This window comes from Schistocerca americana, chromosome 3 (genome assembly GCF_021461395.2).
Source record: "Schistocerca americana isolate TAMUIC-IGC-003095 chromosome 3, iqSchAmer2.1, whole genome shotgun sequence".
Lineage (NCBI taxonomy): Eukaryota > Metazoa > Arthropoda > Insecta > Orthoptera > Acrididae > Schistocerca > Schistocerca americana.
This window is the reverse complement of record NC_060121.1, coordinates 787,236,951-787,242,926: the sequence shown is the minus strand read 5'-3', so window position 1 is coordinate 787,242,926 and position 5,976 is coordinate 787,236,951. Positions and strand designations below refer to the sequence as shown.

Genomic DNA, 5,976 nt, shown 5'->3' with positions numbered 1-5,976 from the left:
ATAAATAAGTATCAAGAGTACGTAACTGGATAGCGCATAAGCGAACCTGCCGCTGTTTTTTTTTTATTTTTTTTTAATGATACGATTGGAAGTACCTGTGTACTGTCCTGTTTTAGGGAACTTTACTAATATTTATTAAAATGTATTTATTTCCAATCATTCGAATTGTTCCACACACACACAAACTAATGTCCAGGTTTACCATGACAGTTGCATGGAAAAAAAAAAAAAAAAAAAACAGAACGCCCTCAAAACTAGGTCAAACCCGAGGAAACCTGGACATATGGCAGCCCTACACCAAGTCAATGGGCACATCTGGATACTCCATTACCATGGCTAGTCGAAACAAAGACTGCACCACGACGCAGGCCTGAGGGGCAGTATTATGCTAAGGGGGACATGCACTTGGGATTCTGCAGGACCTGTGGTAGTAATCGTAGGCGCTATGACAGATGCGGACCACGTGAACATTATTGTGGCACCTGCTTAACTTCATGCTTGCACGACAGCATCTTTCAGAGAGATAACTGTCCGTGTCACTAGGCCAGAGTGATGCTACAATGGTTTGGGGTAGTGAAATTACGCTGATGTCTTGACCACCAAATTCAGGTGATTCAAATCCGGTGGAACACATCTGATATTGTTGGTCCCACGAACCACTGACTCGTAGTTTAAGGGAGTACGTGACCTGTGCGTAGAGATCTGGCACACATACCTCCGGAAACCTAAAGACGGCTTGTCGAGTAAATACCAGTAGAATCACTGCTGCGTTGTTTTGGAAAGGTAGGACAAAACGCTGTTAAACGCTGTTTAAAATGTTTTGGCTCGTCATTCTCGCCAATTACATGGACTTCAAAAATTCAATTGCTTCTACTTTTTCTTATTTTAGGTCAACAAATTTTAGACCTCTAGAATCAGTAAATAGATTAGTGGAGTTGGAACAGGAGAAATAAGATCAAATGGATTTAGTAGGATTAGCAGGAGTCCGTCGGAAATACGAAGGCTAAAGTGAAATAAAGTGAGATTATGTGTTTTACTACAGGGGAGAAGAGTGGGAAGGATTTAAGTTGTAAGCTTTTGTTTTTTCGATGGAAGCAATCTAAGACAGACTGGAACTACTTCTAAGAAATCATTCAAGCCTTTGCACAAACTTAGATTCTAGTGTGGATGTAGAAGACCCCTAAAGTGAGTTACAAAAGCTGATAAATGGCAGCAGATCCCAATACAGTGTAATAATGGGAGAGGGGAGAAAGTGAAAAAGTTTCTTCAGTTGGTTCCTTAAAGTACCAGAGATTCTACTTTAGTAGAATTCTTTCACAAGAGAGCAGATAGAAAAAAGGGCTTGGCAAGGACCAAAAGGAACAAAAAGTTAAATTCATCACATTTCAAAAAACAGCACAGATATTGTACATTAAAGTCGTAAAATGCAGAGGGAGAAGTAGATAAAAAACTAATGGATACAGAGTCATCAGGTAGAAAGTCAGAAAAGAAGATTATGAAAATTTATCAAAGAATGTGGAGATACAACAGATTAAAACATGAAATAAACTTGTTTACTTAGGAGAAAAAGACTTTTAGATTTAGACGAGAGGGCAAATTACTTAAGAAAGGCACTCATCCAACAGTAAATGTTGCATGTATGAACAAAACAGATTGAAATGATAGTGTTAGTCCGCTTCTTAAGAGATGACAGTTCAGAATATTCGAGGCTGTTTACAATGTGCAAGTCACTCTCCTACTTTTTGACGAGCCTCTAGAGGAAAGATTAGTTGAAAAAAGTGTTTATTTGTTATGTGTTTGCACCCATTAAATCACTGGATGAGTGAATGAGTGTGGCTTGAAAGTTTCTCGGAGACGCGGATAGTTAACCTCCCGTGTGTCCTGAATGTCTGAGCTCTAAGAAACGGAGGATACTCTCATAACTGAGCATAGTAGTGAACTCCGGTCAAGTCTGCGGCACCGCCGAAACACATCTTAGCAGCGGTTGACACTAGACAAAAAGCCGGTCCTTCCACCCACCCTCCGGTAGGACACGACCTCGAAAATCGCCAGATGTTCAGGCACTCTCGTTCCAGACGCGCTAGTATAATGCCACAGTCTGCAGAGCTTACTGTTACGATCTGGAGGTGGGTAGTGATTTGAATCATTTCAGTATGTGGCGAAGTTTTATCTGTTCCTTTCAGCAGTATAATTCGATAACGTTTTGCAATTACGTTTTTTTTTTTCATTCGCTTAATTTTTTTAAGCAGAGTGCTTTTAATATGGAGGCGTCTGTCCACTATAAAATGCGCTCACGATGCGAAAAGTCTTTCAGGAGTCGTTTAAGTCCAAATTCATTTGTTTGTTCACGAGGTTTACAGAGATCATTGTTAAGGAAATATTCGTAATTTTTAACACATGTACCAGGATTTTAGACTTTGATCTTTTATCTGCCACGTGATACCATGGCTAGATTAAATTCATTATGAGTTGATTAAATATAAATATTAACGCCTTCAGCGAATCTAGTTTTGCTCATTCCACTCGAGTTGCGTTGTTTCCTCAGTGTTGGTCGTAGTTTTGGTCGGCAATCCGTGACACTCGCCCCTTTCTTATATCTACCACGTAAAGCAATAATCCTTCTTATAATACGCGAAATTACTTGTAGAATTATTATCAGTGTATGTAAAGATTTCTTTTTCTTTTTTCATTTATAGCTTTTATCACACTTTTGCTATCACGATATCGGATCTACAAATTGCCTGCTTCCTCCCCGATTATACTCCAGAAGGCTCAACAGTAATGATATGTGAAACTTAATATCATCCGTAGCATCCTAACATGCTTGGCTGTGTGAATATACGCAAGTTATTCAGATTAAGTTTGTCCTAACTGATCCATCTCACATTCGTATTGAACACGTGGCTAGCCATGTTTATGATAGTTCAGCTGTGTCCACCGTTTTGTTCTATTGTCTGTGTTAAGGCACCCTTTAGTTAACTGAACACCCGCTCCATCGACGTGATTGGTATATTAATGCTGCAGGAAGGGAATAACTGTACCTTACAGTAATGAGCTCTAAGCAAATACTTGCTTTATCACTTACCACTGAATTTGCTTTTTGGCATATCCGAATTATCCGTTATGTTTATAATCTGTGTTAACGCTTTTATTGGGCCCACGTAATCTCTTAAAGTCAGACCATTAACACATGTCCATAACGTCCTGAACGTGACGTACGCATTAGAAGCATCCTCTTTTTATCTCGCTTCCCTGACTAGCTCTTCTTGTATTACAAAGTGTTCTTAATAACGATACCCCTGTCCCTTTACAAAATGAAAGTAAGAACAAGGTTAAGAGTTTGATGTAAATGATAATAGGTGCAAGGAAGAATATAATGAATTAAGGAAAACTATTCGCATACGTCTTTGAGTAGATGTGAGAATACACAACGAAAATGTCGCAAGAGAACAACTGGAGATAATAAAATTTTTGAACTAAACTAAACACAAACCTGTGTTGGGCAGACACCACATTCCATTAGTTAAAATGACAGGTTGCAAATTACTAACAAAAGAAAAAAAGCATTCCGCGATCCCTTTATATGTCTGTGTAGGCTGTTGTTGTTGTGATCTTCAGTCCTGAGACTGGTTTGATGCAGCTCTCCATGCTACTCTATCCTGTGCCAGCTTCTTCATCTCCCAGTACCTACTGCAACCTACATCCTTCTGAGTCTGCTTAGTGTATTCATCTCTTGGTCTCACTCTACAATTTTTACCCTCCACGCTGCCCTCCAATACTAAATTGGTGATCCCTTGATGCCTCAGAACATGTCCTACCAACCTGTGTAGGCTATCTAAAAGGAAAGGCCACACAAATTTCCAGGTCTCAAAGAGGGGAAAAGATTGACAACTTTCTTTAATTGTTTGTATATTAAAATTGCACACTTCAAAAACCAAGAACGTGATAGCCTGTGACTACAGTATCAGTATGACACAAACAAAATCAGTCAACTCATACAAAACCAACGAGTAACCATTTGTAGGGATGGGAAAGGAATGATTGCATTGGCTCAATGATGGATGAAGCAGGTAGCAGATTCCGGTTCGTTGTTGAGATAATGGTAAAAATGCAGTGAGTCTACGAATTGTTTACAAAACACTGGTGCGAACCATTCATTAAGTAATGTCTAAGCGTGTATGTTCCATACCAAATAGGCCTAACAAGGAATACTGAGCGTATAGAAAGAAGGGCAGCTCAAAAGGTCACAGATTTGTTTCATTACGGAAACGATGATCAATCTAAACTTTCAGACTTTTAGATAACTGTCGCTATCGCATAGAAGTGGGGACGTTTCGAGGAACAGTATGGATGAGGAATCTAGGAATATACTACAGCCCCCTACGAATCGATCCAATAGTGGTCAAGAAAACAAGTTTAATTACAATGGGCACACCGGCAGATTAGTAGTCATTCATCCGAGGCACCAATGGAACGGGCGGAAACTCTAAGTTGTGGTGTAATGCCGATCTGTTGGTACATCTAAAAGCACCTCGCGCTAGCTTGGAAGAGCAGGTGACCTAGACCTTTCGTACACAACGGTAAGGGGAGATAGGCTACAGAGTGAATTGCCCCCTCTGTTTATTGATGGGATAGCCACTGAATTGCTATTTATTTATTTAATGGGATAATTATAATTATTAAAAGGTAGCAATTTTATTTAAGCACCGTTTTTTACTGTTTCGATTGTTGCGAGTCAGTGATAGTGCAATACTACTCGCTTTGGAGAATACACATTTTATAAGAATTATTTGGTCCAGGAAACACTTTTGCGATCACGGTTGCGATTTAGACGGTATTTGCGTAATGGTACTGATTAAAAGTTATCGTTCCCGAAAGACGCAGGTTCGATTAAAGCTGTGTGCACTTTTGCGCTTATAATGAAAATATTTATAACACGTCGCGTAACAAAAAGAAACATGCGAATCACAACCGTGGTCAAACGAAGAAAATATGTGATAACATAAATGTTCTTCGCTGTTATTCAGGACAGACTCAGATTAGACCTCGCAATTTTTAGTTATAGCAAATCACAAGGCGTTACACCTTCAAGATATTTGTTTTGAATAAATTGTATTTACCTTCTCTCTCTCTCCTTTTTACAGCCTTTATACCTTCATATTGATTAAGGAACTTTTCCTTCTCTACCGACCAGTACGAGAACAAAATTTAGACTAAACGAAATGTCTTACATCAAATTATTACGTGCTTAACCCTTAACAATCATATATCGTTTCGTAGTACAAACAATGCTAATTTATTCCGTGCACTAGAAAGTCTTTGATACGCTGAGCACCAAAATGAAAATAATAAAATTATAATTACATTTTTAATATTATGAATACTTCTTTAAATCATGAAAATAAGGTTTGACATCGTCGTAATATTAATTTTCATCGTTGTAGCACTACAAGAGTAGTTAGGTAACAGTAGTTTAGGATAGCTGGACAGGCATAAATGATCAGTGAACAAGTTAACACAGTAGCAGAAGATTTACTTAACTTACATTTCTCCAAGCGTACGAAGACTCATTACAAGGAATGCAGTAAGAAACATAGGCTAATGGCCTTGCCGCAGTGGTAACACTGGTTCTCGTCAGATCACCGAAGTTATGCGTTGTCGGGCTGGGCTAGCACTTGGTTGGGTGACCATCGGGTCTGCCAAGTGCTGTTGGCAAGAGGGGCGCTCAGCCCTTGTGAGGCAAACTGAGGAGCTACTTCATTGAGAAATAGCGGCTTCGGTCTCGTAAACTGACAAAACGGCTGGGAGAGCGGTGTGCTGACGACATGCCCCTCCGTATCCGCATCCAGTGGCGCCTCTGGGCCGAGGATGGCACGGCGGCCGGTCGGTGCCGTTGGACCTCCCACGGCCTGTTCGGACGGAGTTTTAGTAAGAAACAGAGTCCAGCTGTCACAATGTTAACTACGATGAGGCTCG

At 39.9% G+C, this 5,976-nt stretch overlaps 1 pseudogene; it reads left to right on the top strand.

Annotated features, from left to right (window-relative positions):
- Positions 1–5,597: 5,597 nt before the first annotated feature.
- Positions 5,598–5,715, top strand: LOC124607730 (annotated as a pseudogene).
- Positions 5,716–5,976: the final 261 nt, after the last annotated feature.